General features: G+C 38.4%; 1 pseudogene; it reads left to right on the top strand.

The window, feature by feature from the left end:
• LOC122229409 overlaps nt 1-16,919 on the top strand; it is a 113,945-nt pseudogene extending 97,026 nt beyond the window's left edge.
• The last annotated feature ends 368 nt before the right edge of the window (nt 16,920-17,287 follow it).

The raw sequence follows: 17,287 nt of genomic DNA, 5'->3' as shown, positions 1-17,287 counted from the left end.
AATAGCCAGAATTAGCACTGTAATTTATTTTATCTTCTGTCTTAAAAAAAAATTGGGAGGGTGGGGCACCTGGGTGACTCAGTCAGTTAAGCGTCTAACTTCGGCTCAGGTCATGAACTCACAGTTCGTGAGTTTGAGCCCCGTGTTGGGCTCTGTGCTGACAACTCAGAGCCTGGAGCCTGCTTCAGATCCTGTTTCCCTCTCTGTCTCTGCCCCTCCCCCGCTCATAGTCTGTCTGTCTCTCTTTCAAAAAATAAATAAATATTAAAAAAATTTAAAAAAATTAGACACATAGTCTCTAAGAATGATTATCAAGTGTTTCGTTTTTGTGCACCTAGAAACTATACTATTAACAGTACTTTAAAAGACTCATCCACGCTTTATTATTCTAATTTCAAATAAAATAAAAATTAGGGACTGTTTTACCAATACATAAATCATTAAAATAGTGCGTTTCTTTGTCCTTAATTACTGGCAAAGCTTTTATTCAAAAATAAGGTATTAATTCAATACTTTTGTAGTGTCTATACAGTGAAAATATACACAATCTCATAAATACGTTCATGCATTGATGTAGCATCTTGATTTATGGAATAATGCAATGGCATTATTCAATTTTTTGTGATGTTTCTTTTTTACTTTTTAAAATGTTTGTTTATTTTTGAAAGAAAGAGAGTGCAAGTAGGGGAGGGGCAGAGAGAGACAGAGGCACAGAATCCCAAGCAGGCTCCAGGCTCTGAACTTTCAGCACAGAGTCCCATGTGGGGCTCCACCTCCCAGGGCCTGAGATCATGACCTGAGCTGAAGTCAGACATTCCAGTGCCCCTAACATTTCTTTATTCAGTTGTACTATTACAGAAAGCTCTTTAATGCAACTTCGTGTGTGTGTATGTGTGTGTATACAAAAATATATATATTCCGAAAAGTATATGTATGTGTTAAGATATGTAAAACCATTTATGAGTCTTTAATCTGCAATCTACTTCTAAAGTAATATTGTTTTTTTTTCCTGTTTTTCAAAATAATGCATGTCCCGATAGTGGTCTCCACCCCAGATTTTTTTCTACTATACAGTATGGTAGATTATCCATCTTCAAGAGAAACTTTGTGATGCCACAAATATATCTAGGGTCTATGAAGGCTGGGAGAATCTCACTTGGATTAGAAGTTATCGGATAGCATCCATTAATGTGCTCTTCATATTTGACATTTATTTGTCTTAAGTCAAGCTTGAATGTCACATATAATGTATGGATATTCTGACGGATAAATTTGACACTTCAGTTCAATTCTATTTTAGTTTAGTGTTATAAATGCTATTAAAAAATAATTCCTCCAATTTCACCCAGATTATGGGCAAATTTCTTTGCCATTGTGGGACTGAAGGCACCATTTTCCTACTTACTGTGTGCTGAGATCACACTCAACTTCTAAAGGGCATCCCTCTCAATGGGCAGTTCACAGCAAGGATGTTTGCTTTCTTCCAGGCCAGCTGGAGTTTGTCTATCTGATGTCCATTTTTTCCTTTAACCAGAGAAAACACTCTGCTTTTAAAGGACTTATGTGACTTGATGAGGCCCGCATGGATAATCTTCCTATCTTCAGACCAACTGTGCCCTATAACATAACCTAATCATGGAGTGAAATTCATCATCTTCACAGCTCTGAGGAGTAGGCAGGACATAGACACCAGGAGGAGGGGAATCTTCAGGGATGTCTCAGTCTGCTACCAAGCGTTAATGACGGAATGTCAATGTAGGTATGAGACGTGTGCTTGTAAAAGTTTTATCTCTAAAATTTGCAACATTTTTGAAGAAGTTCGAAAGGACGTGGCTAACTGTACAACTGAAAATTGAAAATGTGAGTGCTAATAGGAATATGAAATGTGAGGATCTTAATACCTGCCCTCAGTGTTTGACTCAGTGGTGGCTTTGAAATACCTTAGTCAATGTCAGATATTTTATCAAAGCATTGACGATACCTATTTTTAATAAAGGGTTTTCATTTGTGATGTAAACTGTTACTGTATTACACAGGCCTTTCAGATTAAATCAATATTTGTCCCTTAAAGGCTTTCTCAATTTTGTCTTTTGCTAAATGCAATTAGCATTTGTAACTCTACAAGGCACACACTCTCGAATATATTTCATGTCTTCTTACAGACTAGTCAGTTCTTTCATGACCCCTTTGCTGTCCTGTAACATCTTGCCAAGTATAGCCGATAACAACCCCAACAATTAACCTTACTTTTTAGCCACAATCTTCCCCTATAGTTAAAAGTTCATTGGGATTTTGATTAGCATGTCAAGGTAATTAGAAGCAAGGTGACCAAATATTTTCTACTCAACCTCTTATATCAGTTTTTCACCATCCACAAGCCAATTACTAAGTCACTACCACACATATCAGATTTTTGCTTTTGTCACAACCACTACATGAAATGACTTCCATATGCACTCTACAGGCTCATTGTGGGTGGTGTCCTCTTCCCTACACAGGGCCTTAGGCTTCTGGAGGTCCAGAACATGTGTTCGTCAAGGACATTATAGAAGAAAGAGCAAGCAGTGAGGTACAGTGCCATAGTAAGGCCCTAATCTAATTAAAACTATCTAGAACAAGAAATAAACCTCACATGGCCATTAAATGTCTCTGCCACAGCCCTCCACTAAACAAATTGCAAAGGAACTAAACTGATGAAAGCAGAAGAAAGTAAAGACTTTAGATAAAATCATAATCAGAGATGAGCCTTTGAGGTGTTTGTTCTTTGATTTAGCCAATGACACACACCAAGTTGCAGGGTTATTTGTTTTTGTTGTTGTTGTTTGTTTGTTTGTTTTAGATTTATTTACTTTGAGAGGGGGGCAGAGAGGGAGAGAGAGGGAGAGAGAGAATCCCAAGCACTCTCTGCGTTGTCAGCGTAGAGCCCAATGCAGGGCTCAACTCACAAACCATAAAATCATGACCTGAACCGAAATCCAGAGTCAGCCACTTAACCAACTGAGCCACCCAAACACCCCAGGGTCATTTCTGAAAGAATAACAGTGAGGTTCTAGATTCCTATATTTCTGGGTGAATCCATAAATTTCTTTTTTTCCATTGTACAATCTCTTCTTGACCAAAGAGACTCACTAAATTATGAAAATAGCTCCATAGTAATAACCTAAATTTTATAGTGTTGGGAAAAATTGAGAGATTACACCTATATTAAAATATCTATATTTCATATTCTAGCCTTCTGATTTAGGACACTGATGTCAAAACTTTTTAGTTCAGTGTTTTTGCACATGTGTTCCTCAAATCATCTTCATCACAACCCGATGAATTTTGTATTAAAAGTCCAGTTTATTTGATACTTCTTGAAAAAATTGAATTGAATTTGTTGGTAGATTCTTGGGACACAGAATTTTAAAAGTATTGATTAATTACACACATGAATTAATTCACACACGTACTTTATTTTTTATTTACTTTTTTAACATTTATTCATTTTTGAGAGGCAGAGAGAGACAGAGCATGAGCAGGGAAGCGGCAGAAAGAGAGAGAGAGAGAGAGAGGGAGACACAGAATCAGAAGCAGGCTCCAGGCTCTGAGCTGTCAGCACAGAGCCCGATGCAGGGCTCCAACTCATGGACTGTGAGATCATGACCTGAGCTGAAGTTAGATATTCAACCAACTGAGCCACCCAGGCACCCCTCACACGCACACTTTAGAACAACTGTTCTGATTCACTGCATCAAGTGTACGTAAACTATGACTAGGGGTAGTGAGAGTGTACATTTTTACAAGCACTTTGTAAATTGGTTCAGAATTCTTTATTAAAACGTCATATACATAAAGTTATGACATGGGTGTGTATTCCTCTCCTAGGCATATTCTCAACAGAAATATATACATGTATTTAATGAAAGGAAAGCACAACATTTTCTTTTATTTATACTTGTGTAGGTTTAAATAACATAATTTTCAATCAGCAGATGAATAAATTAATTGTATTATATTCTGTAATTGAATACTCTGCAGGAGCGAAAATTAATAAAGTATAAGTATAAGCAACAGCAGGGCTACATTTTACATTTTATTTATTTTTGAGAGAGAGAGACAGAGACAGAGCACAAGTGGGGGAGGGGCAGAGAGAGAGGGAGACACAGAATCTGAAGCAGGCTCCAGGCTCTGAGCTGTCACCATAGAGCCCAGAACCAGGCTCAAACTCACAAACCATGATATCATGACCTGGGCCAAAGTCAGACGCCCAACTGACTGAGACACCCAGGCACCCCTACATTTTAGAATTATAACCCGAGAGGGGTGCCTGGGTGGTTCAATTGGTTTAAGAGTCCGACTTTGGCTCAGGTCATGATCTCACTGCTCATGGGTTCAGTCCCTGCGTCAGGCTCTGTGCTGATAGTTCAGAGCCTGAAGCCTGCTTCGGATTCTGTATCTCCCTCTCTCTCTCCCTCTGCCCCTCCCCTCTTGCACTCTGTCTCTCAAACATAAATAAATGGTAAAAATTTTTAAATTATAACGTGAGAAAAAGTGCTCATAAATGAATCAAGATTGTATCTTTCTCACTTATATAATGTTCAAGAGAAGAGTGATCTGACCTATGGCTCTATAAATCCAGATAGTGGTTACCTCTGGGGAGAGGTGTTTGGTTGATAAAAGAAGACACCAGGATGGCTGAGTCTAAGTAGTTCTACATTTTTTTTAACATTTATTTATTTTTGAAAGAGGGGGGATGGGCAGAGGGAGAGGGAGACAGAACCCAAAGCAGGATACAGGCTGAGCTGTCAGCACAGAGCCTGACGCGGAGCTCAAACGCATGGAACAAACCGTGAGATCATGACCAGAGCTGAAGTCAGATGCTTGACCGACTGAGCCACCCAGGAGCCCCTAAGTGGTTCTACTTAATATTGCTGTGGTTCATGTCCTGAAAGATCATTGAGCTTTTATGCTTTTATTTATGCAACACTTTTTCAGTATGCATTTTGTGTTTCAATATAATTGTAATGAAAGAATGTAAAACAAAGTGAAGACTTGAAACTAGAAAATTTTCATAAAATTATTGATTTTCCCAGTCTGAGATTAAAACTTATTCTAAATCCACTTTTATTATGAAATTTAAGCAAGCTGTTTAGGTACCATGCCTCAGTCTCTCACCTTTAAAATATGATTTATAATCCTTACCTTGCAGATACAGTAAAATAAAAATTAAATTACATAATCTATGAGGCAGTGTTTTGCATATTCATTATCTGCTTTTAGAGGATTCCACAAATTTTCACTGTCCTAGCCTCACCCCAATGTCACTCCCAACACGAAGAAGTACTACTACAGTAGATAACATTCAAGGCATTAATTGGATCAATATGAATTGGGGTTTGAACTTTAGGTGTGATATTTTAGGAGTCCTTATTGAAGTGTTAGTCCCTTTTACTTGTTCCCAAATGGATACACTATTAAAAAGGATCATGACTAGTACTTCTTGGAAGCGATCTTTATTTCAGAAACGCTTACCATGGAGAGATTAGGTCAACCATGAGTTGAAAGTGAATTTCCAATTCCTCTTTTGATTTCCTTTAGAGATGTCATCGGGCACATGTGCGTTTGTACCTAATGTGCAGTTAGTGTCACGTTGATCTGGTGCCACTAGCAAAGGGAGAGTAAACTGCTAATATTGGCCTTGATCCTAAGCAAAAGAAACCTTGAGCTCAGCCCAGTCTCACATACCAGGGATGAAGGATATTGCTCCCATGTTCGCAGTCTGTGATTGTGTATGTTTTTTGGAGAACTGTACTCACAGGATAACTTTGGTAGGACAAAATTTTGGGTTATTATCATAACCCTGGCCAAATAAAAAGACTTAAGATACTATACTGTTATCTAGGTTTTGATAGGCATACATTTTTATGCATTTTATAATACAATAAAACAGAGAATCATAACACATATTTACAACTCTATTTAATTATATTTTAAAGTATTAGTTTTCAAATTGTTCTCAAATCCTAAATTACTAAACAATATCCTCCAAATGAGTATACGAAAAAATGAGAATACAAAAATAATGTAAAGTATTCTTTTAAAATAACAATTTTCTAAATAGCACTTTGATATAATTTAATATATTTTTGGTGCGTTTTGACTACAGCCAGGAAATGATTGCAATATATGTAATTCCAAATAGAGGTTTCTTGATTGATATTTTATGTAAGTAACATACCAGATACTTTCAATCTAATACTCTACATAATGATTTGTTAGAGTGTTCTTCATAATTTAACAAGAAGAAAAAAAATGCTGGGGTTGAAGGTATGTTTAGAGAGGTTGATGTCTCATTAAGCTGAAGTAGAAGACTCTAGGCTTGTTTATTGTAAAAAAGATTATAATTACCATTTAAAATTTTATGAAGACATTCAAGTCAAGAAAACAAAGGCAATCTTTGATCTACTAGATTACTACATCTGTCACTAAAAACAAAATTTATTGACACCCTGTCCTTGATGATAGTGTTCCTTTCCCTAGAATGCTATCGTTCTTTTCATGTTCATACCTTAGGCAGCAAGTCCTTCCTTAAAATCCACCACTTTCTTTATTTGTTTTTTTAATCTTTTTAATGGTTATTTATTTTTGAGAAAGAGAAAGAGAGAGTATAAGGGAGGTGGGAGGTGCAGAGACAGAAAAGGGAGACACAGAATCCAAAGCAGGCGCCAGTCTCTGAGCTGTCAGCACAGAGTCCGACGTGGGGTTCGAACTCATGGACCACCAGAACATGACCTGAGCCAAAGCCGGACACTTAACCAACTGAGCCACCCAGGCGCCCCCAAATCCTTCACTTCCTAAGCATCATATTTAAACAGGGTCCATTTCATATGTACCATTAAATCAGATGCCTATCTCTTACAATGATTTTGTCAGTCCTGTATAATAATAATGGTTTTCTGTCATTTTTCCATGCTAGAAGATGAGCTTTTCCAGGAGAGGACCTTATATTTTATTATAAAACATCCAAAATGAAGTAGATAGTTATTTTAAGTATCAGTATAACTAAGCAACAGAAAATACCTGCCACTTTAATAAATCAGGGAAGATCCTGGGAAGATGGTGGTGTAGGAGGATCGCTGGGCTCACCGCGCATCCTGCTGATCACTTAGATTCCACCTACACCTGCCTAAATAATGCAGAAAACCACCAGAAGACTAGCAGAATGGAGTCTCTGGAGCCAAGTGCAGACGAGAGGCCCACAGAAGAGGGTAGGAAGGGCAGCGAGGCAGTGCGCGCTCCACGGACTGGCGGGAGGGAGCCGGGGCGGAGGGGCGGCCCCCAGGCCAAGCAGAACCCCCGAGTCTGGCTTGCAAAAGTGAAGGGGCTGGACGGAGTGTATTCCCACAGCAAGTGGGACTTGACAACTGGAAGGTTATAAGCTAACAGCTCTGCTCGGAGAACTGAAGGGCTGGAGGACAATGGGAGGGAGAGTTGTTGAGCCCTGGACGACAGAGCTCAGCTTGGCGGGGAACAAAGGCGCTCGCCAGCGCCATCTCCCTCGCCCATCCCCCAGCCAAAATCCCAAAGGGAACCGGTTCCTGCCAGGGAACTTGCTTGCACAGCGCAAACACCCAATGCTGTGCTTCTGTGGATCCATCTGTCAGGCAGGGGGTCTAACTCCCTCCCAGTGCCACAAGGCCCCTCCGGAGGCAGATCTGGGAAGGAAAAGCGATCTGAGCTTGCCCCTCCTGACCCCATGCACCTTGCCAATCCACCCCAGCTAATACGCCAGATCCCCAGCACCACAAGCCTGGCAGTGTACAAGTAGCCCAGGTGGGCCACGCCAGCCCACAGTGAATCCCACCCCTAGGAGAGGGGAAGAGAAGGCACACACCAGTCTGACTGTGGCCCCAGCGGTGGGCTGGGGGCAGACATCAGGTCTGACTGCGGCCCTGCCCACCAACGCAAGTTACTCCAGACAGCACAGAGGAAGAGCCCTGCAGTTCCATGCCACTCCAGGGACTATCAGAATGACGAAATGGAAGAACACTCCTCAAAAGAAACTCCAGGAAGTAGCAACAGCTAACGAACTGATCAAAAACGATTTAAGCGATGTAACAGAAAATTAATTTAAAATAATAGTCATAAAATTAATCGCTGGGCTTGAAAAAAGTATAGAGGACAGGAGAGAATCTATTACTACAGAGATCAAGGGACTAAGAAACAGTCAGGAGGAGCTAAAAAATGCTATAAATGAGCTGCAAAATAAAATGGAGGCGACCACAGCTCGGATTGAAGAGACAGAGGAGAGAATAGGTAAATTAGAAGATAAAATTATGGAAAAAGAGGAAGCTGGGAAAAAGAGAGATTAAAAAATCCAGGAGTATGAGGGGAGAATTAGAGAACTAAGTGACACAATTAAATGTAATGACATATACATAATTGGGATTCCAGAGGAGGAAGAGAGAGGGAAAGGTACTGAAGGTGTACTTGAAGAAATCATGGCTGAGAATTTCCCTGATCTGAGGAAGGAAAAAGGCATTGAAATCCAAGAGGCACAGAGAACTCCCTTCAGACGTAACTTGAATCCACCTTCTGTAGGACATATCATAGTCAAACTGGCAAAATACAAGGATAAAGAGGAAATTCTGAAAGCAGCTGGGGATAAACATGCTCTAACATATAAAGGGAGACCGATAAGACTAGTGATGGATTTATCCATCTGAAACTTGGCAGGCCAGAAAGGAATGGCAGGAGATCTTCAATGTGATGAACAGAAAAAAATATGCAACCAAGAATCCTTTATCCAGCAAGTCTGTCATTTAGAAAAGAAAGAGAGATAAAGGTCTTCCAAAACAAACAAAACTACAGGAATTCGTCAAATCAGCCCTACAAGAGATCCTAAGGGGATCCTGTGAGACAAGGTACCAGAGACATCACTATAAGCATGAAACCTACAGACATCACAATGACTCTAAACCCATATCTTTCTATAATAACACTCAATGTAAATGGACTAAATGCTCCAACCAAAAGACATAGGGTATCAGAATGGATAAAAAAAACAAGACCCATCTATTTGCTGTCTACAAAAGACTCATTTTAGACCTGAGGACACCTTCAGATTGAAAGTGAGGGGATGGAGAACTATCTATCATGCTACTGGAAGTCAAAAGAAAGCTGGAGTAGCCATATTTATATCAGACAAACTAGACTTTAAATTAAAGGCTGTAAAAAGAGATGAAGAAGGGCATTATACAATAAGTACAGGGTCTATCCATCAGGAAGAGCTAACAGTTATAAATGTCTATGTGCCAAATACAGGAGCCCCCAAATATATAAAACAACTAATCACAAACATAAGCAACCTTATTGATAAGAATGTGGTAATTGCAGGGGACTTTAATACTCCACTTACATTAATGGATAGATCATTTAGACACAGGATCAATAAAGAAACAAGGGCCCTGAATGATACATTGGATCAGATGGACTTGACAGATATATTTAGAACTCTGCATCCCAAAGCAACAGAATATACTTTCTCCTCGAGTGCACATGGAACATTCTCCAAAATAGATCACATACTGGGTCACAAAACACCCCTTCATAAGTACAAAAGTACTGAGATCATACCATGCACACTTTCAGACCACAATGCTATGAAGCTTGAAATCAACCACAGGAAAAAGTCTGGAAAATTTCCAAAAGCATGGAGGTTAAAGAACACCCTACTAAAGAATGAATGGGTCAACCAGGCAATTAGAGAAGAAATTAAGAAATATATGGAAACAAATGAACATGAGAATGCAACAATCTAAATGCTTTGGGATGCAGTGAAGGCACTCCTGAGAGGAAAATACATTGCAATCCAGGCCTATCTCAAGAAACAAGAAAAATCCCAAATACAAAATCTAACAGCTCACCTAAGGGAAATAGAAGCAGAACAGCAAAGACACCAAACCCAGAAGATGAAGGGAAATAATAAAGATCAGAGCAGAAATAAACAATATAGAATCTAAAAAAACTGTAGAGCAGATCAATGAAACCAAGAGCTGGTTTTTTAAGAAAATAAACAAAATTGATAAACCTCTAGCCAGGCTTCTCAAAAAGAAAAGGGAGATGACCCAAATAGATAAAATCATGAATGAAAATGGAATTATTGCAACCAATCCCTCAGAAATTCAAGCAATTATCAGGGAATACAATGAAATATTAAATGCCAACAAACTGTACAACCTGAAGAAATAGACAAATTCCTAAACACCCACACACTCCAAAAACTCAAACAGGAAGAAATAGAAAGCTTGAACAGACCCATAACCAGCAAAGAAATTGAACCAGTTATCAAAAATCTCCCAACAAATAAGTGTCCAGGACCAGATGGCTTCCCAGGGGAGTTCTACCAGACACTTAAAGCAGAGATAATACCTATCCTTCTCAAGCTATTTCAAAAAATAGAAAGGGAAGGAAAACTTCCAGACTCATTCTATAAAGCCAGCATTACTTTCATTCCTAAACCAGACAAAGACCCAGCAAAAAAAAAAAAAGAACTACAGGCCAATATCCCTGATGAATATGGATGCAAAAATGCTCAATAAGATACTAACAAATCTAATTCAGCAGCATATAAAAAGAATTATTCACCATGATCAAGTGGAATTCATTCCTTGGCTGCAGGGCTGGTTCAGTATTCACAAATCAATCAATCTGATACATCACATTAATAAAAGAAAAGATAAGAACCATATGATCCTGTCAAAAGCATTTGACAAAATTCAGCACACTTTCTTAATAAAAACCCTCAAGAAAGTCAGGATAGAAGGAACATACTTAAACATCATAAAAGCCATTTATGAAAAGCCCACAGCTAACACCATCCTCAATGAGGAAAAACTGAGAGCTTTCCCCCTGAGATCAGGAAAACGACAGTGATCTTCACTCTCACCTCTCTTGTTTAACATAGTGTTGGAAGTTCTAGCATCAGCAATCAGACAACAAAAGGAAATCAAAGGCATCAAAATTGGCAAAGATGAAGTCAAGCTTTCACTGTTTGCAGATGACATGATACTATACATGGAAAACCCAATGGACTCCACCAAAAGTCTGCTGGAATTGATAAATGAATTCAGCAAAGTTGCAGGATACAAAATCAATGTACAGAAATCAGTTTCATTCTTATACACTAATAATGAAGCAATGGAAAGACAAATAAAGAAACTGATCCCATTCACAATTGCACCAAGAAGCATAAAATACCTAGGAATAAACCTAACCAAAGATGTAAAAGATCTGTATGCTGAAAACTATAGAAAGCTTATGAAGGAAATTGAAGAAGATATAAAGAAATGGAAAAACATTCCGTGCTCATGGGTTGGAAGAATAAATATTGTTAAAATGTAAATACTACCCAAAGCTATCTACACATTCAATGCAATCCCAATCAAAATTGCACCAGCATTCTTCTCGAAGCTAGAACACCTAATCCTAAAATTTGTATGGATCCACAAAAGACCCGAATAGCCAAAGTAATTTTGAAGAAGACCAAAGCAGGAAGCATCACAATCCCAGACTTTAGCCTCTACTACAAAGCTGTAATCATCAAGACAGCATGGTATTGGCACAAAAACAGACACATAGACCAATGGAATAGAATAGAAACCCCAGAACTAGACCCACAAAAGTATGGCCAACTAATCTTTGACAAAGCAAGAAAGAACATCCAATGGAAAAAAGACAGTCTCTTTAACAAATGGTGATGGGAGAACTGGACAGCAACATGCAGAAGGACGAAGCTAGACTACTTTCTCACACCATTCACAAAAATAAACTCAAAATGGATAAAGGACCTGAATGTGAGACAGGAAACCATCAAAACCCTAGAGGAGAAAGTAGGAAAAGACCTCTCTGACCTCAGCTGCAGCAATTTCTTACTTGACACATCCCCAAGGGCAAGGGAATTAAAAGCAAAAATGAATTATTGGGACCTCATGAAGATAAAAAGCTTCTGCACTGCAAAGGAAACAATCAACAAAACTAAAAGGCAACCAATGGTATGGGAAAAGATATTTGCAAATGACATATCAGAAAAAAGGCTAGTATCCAAAATCTATAGAGCTCACCAAACTCTACACCTGAAAAACAAATAATCCAGTGAAGAAATGGGCAGAAAACATGATTAGACACTTCTCTAAAGAAGACATCCAGATGGCCAACAGGCACATGAAAAGATGCTCAACATTGCTCCTCATCAGGGAAATAGAAATCAAAACCACACTCAGATATCACCTCATGCCAGTCAGAGTGGCTAAAAGGAACAAATCAGGAGACTATAGATGTTGGAGAGCATGTGGAGAAACGGGAACCCTCTTGCACTGTTGGTGGGAATGCAAACTGGTGCAGCCACTCTGGAAAACAGTGTGGAGGTTCTTCAAAAAATTAAAAATAGACCTACCCTATGACCCAGCAGTAGCACTGCTAGGAATTTACCCAAGGGATACAGGAGTGCTGATTCATAGGGGCACTTGTACCCCAATGTTTATAGCAGCACTTCCAACAATAGCCAAATTATGGAAAGAGCCTAAATGTCCATCAACTGACGAATGGATAAAGAAATTGTGGTTTATATACACAATGGAATACTACTTGGCAATGAGACAGAATGAAATATGGCCCTTTGTAGCAACGTGGATGGAACTGGAGAGTGTTATGTTAAGTGAAATAAGTCATACAAAGAAAGACAGATACCATATGTTTTCACTCATATGTGGATCCTGAGAAACTTAACAGAAACCCATGGGGGAGGGGAAGGAAAAAAAAAGAGGTTAGAGTGGGAGAGAGCCAAAGCATAAGAGACTCTTAAAAACTGAGAATAAACTGAGGGTTGATGGTGGTGGGAGGGAGGGAAAAGTGGTTGATGGGCATTGAGGATGGCACCTGTTGGGATGAGCACTGGGTGTTGTATGGAAACCAATTTGACAATAAATTTCATGTTAAAAAAATTTAAAATAAAAGATGTAGTAACTTACTGGAATATCTTGACCTGATAGTGTAGTATCTCAATATTAAACAGTTTCAACACATTAGGAACATATTCTTACCTATGGTGGAGAGGAACTCAATATTAAATTTTACTCTAATTATGAAAGCATGAATCTCACTTTTTCCCAAATTAATTTGTAGGCTTTATTAGTTTATTCAGCAAATATGTATTGAAGCCCTACAAGTTTCAGAGACTGGGATAGAATAGCAAGCAAATGGAGACATCACTGTGAAGGAAAAACCAGGCAGCATGAGGTCTAATAAACATACAAACAATAGCATAATAATGATTGCTAAATTTCTTGATCTTTATAAGTGCAAGAAATGCCTGAGGTAAGGTTATATATACTAAGAGCCTTAAAATTTAGTGCTTAGTCTAAGAGACCAGGTGATACTTTCCCCTTTGTTATTTTATATTATTTACATCCAGGATTAATTTTCTTATTGCATTTATATATGAAAAAAGGTAGAGCTAGGGTGAATATAAGTTAACCTATTACTTACAAGGAGTAGGTGACTCAAGGTAACAGAATACACACCAGAGGGAAAAAATTGCATGTCGAAAAATACATACTTGCAAGCACACACACATAGTCATATGTCAGTCAAGTGTTTATTGATGGAGGCATACATATAGGCAAATACATATAGGCAAATATAATAATATATATCACATATATATTTTTTAATTTATGACACTTCCTCCTATGTATTCTTATGTATAATATATTGGTATACTTCTTAATATGCTCTAAATTTATAAAATCAGACTATTCTTTTACTTGTAACTGACTACTTATTTATGCAGATGTCATAATGTTGTATGTATATTAGTAAAAATTCAGAAACAATGCAAATGTCTACCAGATGTGAAATATTTAAATCAATGTGTTGTGGTATCAGATTAGTAACTAATTTAATAAGATTTAACAATTAAAATTGTATCTTTAAAATTATGTAATAAAGAAATACGCAGTATTTTATACCATATTTACCATATGAACTACATTTTATTTATGGAGATTGAGACAGAATGTTATGAATAAAACCATATGAAACTACATTTTATTTATGGAGATTGAGACAGAATGTTATGAATAAAATGGTTACTCAAAATTAGAAAAATTTAAAAAATGCATATTTATGGGAAAACTGATTTTTCTTCTAATCGTTGCCATGCTATTTTCTTTTTATTTATGTATGTATTTTATTTATTACTTTTTAAATGTTTATTTAGTTTTGAGAGAAAAAGAGAGACAGTGTGTGTATGTGTGAGCAGGAGAAGGGGCAGATGGAGAGAGGGAGACACAGAATCCAAAGTAGGCTCCAGGTTCTGAACTGTCAGCAAAGAACCCGACGCAGGGATTAAACCCATGAACTGCAAGATCATGACCTGAGACTACGTTGGATGCTTAACCAACTGAGCCACTCAGGCGCCCTGCCATGCTATTTTCTAGTAGCTCTAGAGTATATATATTTATTTTATAATCAGAAAACGTATTAAATGATAGAAACGTGTATATATAATTAACATACAAAACATTTATGGAGTGATAATTGTGTTTCTAGAATCATATTAAACATTGACTTGGTAAGGTCTGATTCTAAAAAGTTACATAAATAGGCCACTTCAATATATGTTGAAAGTACTACATTAAGTCAAATATGAAAAGACAATTGGGTACCTAATCTTGATTGGAATTCGAATGACATGCATTTAAGGAAGTGAAATTTGAACGCAATTTGCAGAAGAATAGGGGTTTTCTAGGCATGAACTTTCTGAGTAAATAACTTGCATCAGGTAAATAACACAAATTATATAACACATGAAAGCATACAAGAGTGATCTGGGGTTATGATGGATAGGAAGTCCATAAAATTATTGTTCAAGCACAAACAGCAGTAAGAGCAGAATGGGATCTGCCAGTCTAACAATTAATCTCTCTCTATAATAAGACAATAAGTTTGAACTTTTTCCTATAGGTTACAGAGTGCCATTTAAGTTTGTTCCATAAGGAATGACACAGAAGGAACTATTTTTATTTTGCAAAGATGACTAAGGGGGCAAAAATTAATGTAAAGAGGAAGAGATTCAAAAAGGGAGAGTGAGTTGGAAGCTATTGTGGTTTGTCTAAACGAGGAGATGATCATAGTCAAAACCAGTACAACAGAAATGGAACAGAGATAGCATACACTTGCAGCCATAGTAAACTAAAGGTATGGGTAAGGAGGTCAATTAAACATAAGGATATATTGATTAGTTTTGAGGTTCATGACAGTATGTTTGTTAGAAAAGAAGTGTGGAAAATTTGAAGAGGCAGTGGTAAAAGATGCATTTACCTTTAATTCATCAATCTATGAAAATATTTATTAAGCATTATCAAATAAGAAATGAATCCACATCTATGTAAGGAAAGACTTAATTCAGAGGGATGATTGCAGTAGAGAGAATATTCTGACCAAGAGTAAAGGGGCTTTTATTTTATAGGGAGGAGTGAACAGCCAGGGAGAAGCAAAAGTACTGAATGGCAAGATAGGGTAGAGAGGAAGCGAGTCTTTTCTCTTAGGTAGCCTATTCCAGGAAAGGCTATCAAGGAGGAGTTGTGTGCTGCTGAAGGTGGGTCAAATTTCACAAGCTTTGGGAAGAGAGCAACTTTAGCAAAGTTTTGTTGAGGGGCATTTTGTTCTGATTGATCAGTGAGCACAAGAGATTCAGCTAATTTTTATGAGCGAGAGATGGGAATTTGGAGGGCTGGCATAGAGAAGCAAAAGGGAAGGGCATCATTAAGTTTTATCTAAATCTTGTGGTGAAGAATGGTTGTTCCCAGTAAGCTGTTTCCAGAACACAGAAAGGTGAGGGGCTTTCTCTAACTGTAGCTCTCTTCCAGAATCACAGGATTCCGATAAAGTTCAAAAATGTCAGGAGCTACAAAGATATAGACCCAAGTGTCAAAATAAAGAAAGCAAAGCTACCATTGGAAACAATCAGGCTACCAGAGAAGAGAGATGTGTTAGTAACTCACATAATTAAATAAATGTTTTAACAGAGGTATAGAAAAGGTAAAATGTGAGTGTGTAAAAGGTTATGCATAGTTTTCAACTGCAATGTTTAAGAATTTTAAAGAGTTGATAACAGAGTGACGCCACTAAAACTGTGTAGCTCAGGGGGCACCTAGGTGGCTCAGTTGGTTGAAGGTCTGACTCCTGATTTCAGTTCAGATCATGATCTCACAGTTTGTGAGTTCAAGCCCTGCACTGGGCTCTGTGCTGATAGTGTGGAGCCTGCTTGGGATTCCCTGTCTCTCTCTCTGCACCTCCCACACTCATACTCTCTCTCTTTCAAAAATAAATAAACATTTAAAAAATGTGTAGCTCAGGCTTCCAGGAGACACAAGTGTAGAAGCGAGGGCTGAACCTCAAGCAAGTTGGGCTTCTGAAACTGGCAGGCAAATATGGGGGTGGCACATAGCAAAGAAAACCCCAACACTAGACTGGCGAATCACCAAAGCATCTGGCTGGCCCACATCATCGTGGTGGGACTACTGCACATGGCTCTATTCAGTATTTCTGTTGTCCTGATCCTGACCCTGACCAACATCATCCACTACTTGGCTATGTAGGTCTTCTTGTATATGGTGAAAGGGACACTCTTGGAGACCCTTGACGAAGGAATGGCTCTGCTACTGACACACTGGGAAGAGATGGACTATGGATTCCAAATTACCTTTTCCCGCAATTCTTCAGCATCTCTTCAATTGTACTCTGCCTCCTGGCCAGCTTCTAAACCAAGTTGATGCTGCTCACTTCCTCGTCAATATGCCTCATTGCTCAGCCTACTGCTACTTACATTGTCCCAACTTCATAGGGTCTGTCCCTTTGGCATCAACAAATACTGAGGGATGGGGCTGGGGTTGAAGCTGAAATAAGATGCTGTAACATCCTTGCCTTCTCCGTGCTGCCTTCTATATGTTGAAAGCCTGAGAACTATACAACCTTTTCCAAACACCCTGGAAGACAGTATGTTGCAAAGTGGGGCTCCCTAGGCCCAGCCCTGGTAGGAGCAGTGTTCTTTGAATCAGGAAATGCAGATGGGATAAGGGACAAAACACTCTCCTCCATAGCAGGAAACCATATTTGGGCAGCATGTTTAGTGACATCTTTTTTCCAGATCTTCCCCCCACCCCACCACCCCCCTCCTTCTCTGTCTTGCTTTGTATTTTCTTTATGATAAAGATATTTTTTTTCTGAAAAAAATGTGTAGCTC

This window comes from Panthera leo, chromosome A1 (genome assembly GCF_018350215.1).
Source record: "Panthera leo isolate Ple1 chromosome A1, P.leo_Ple1_pat1.1, whole genome shotgun sequence".
Taxonomy (NCBI): Eukaryota; Metazoa; Chordata; class Mammalia; order Carnivora; family Felidae; genus Panthera; species Panthera leo.
This window is presented reverse-complemented; position numbering and strand designations above follow the sequence as displayed.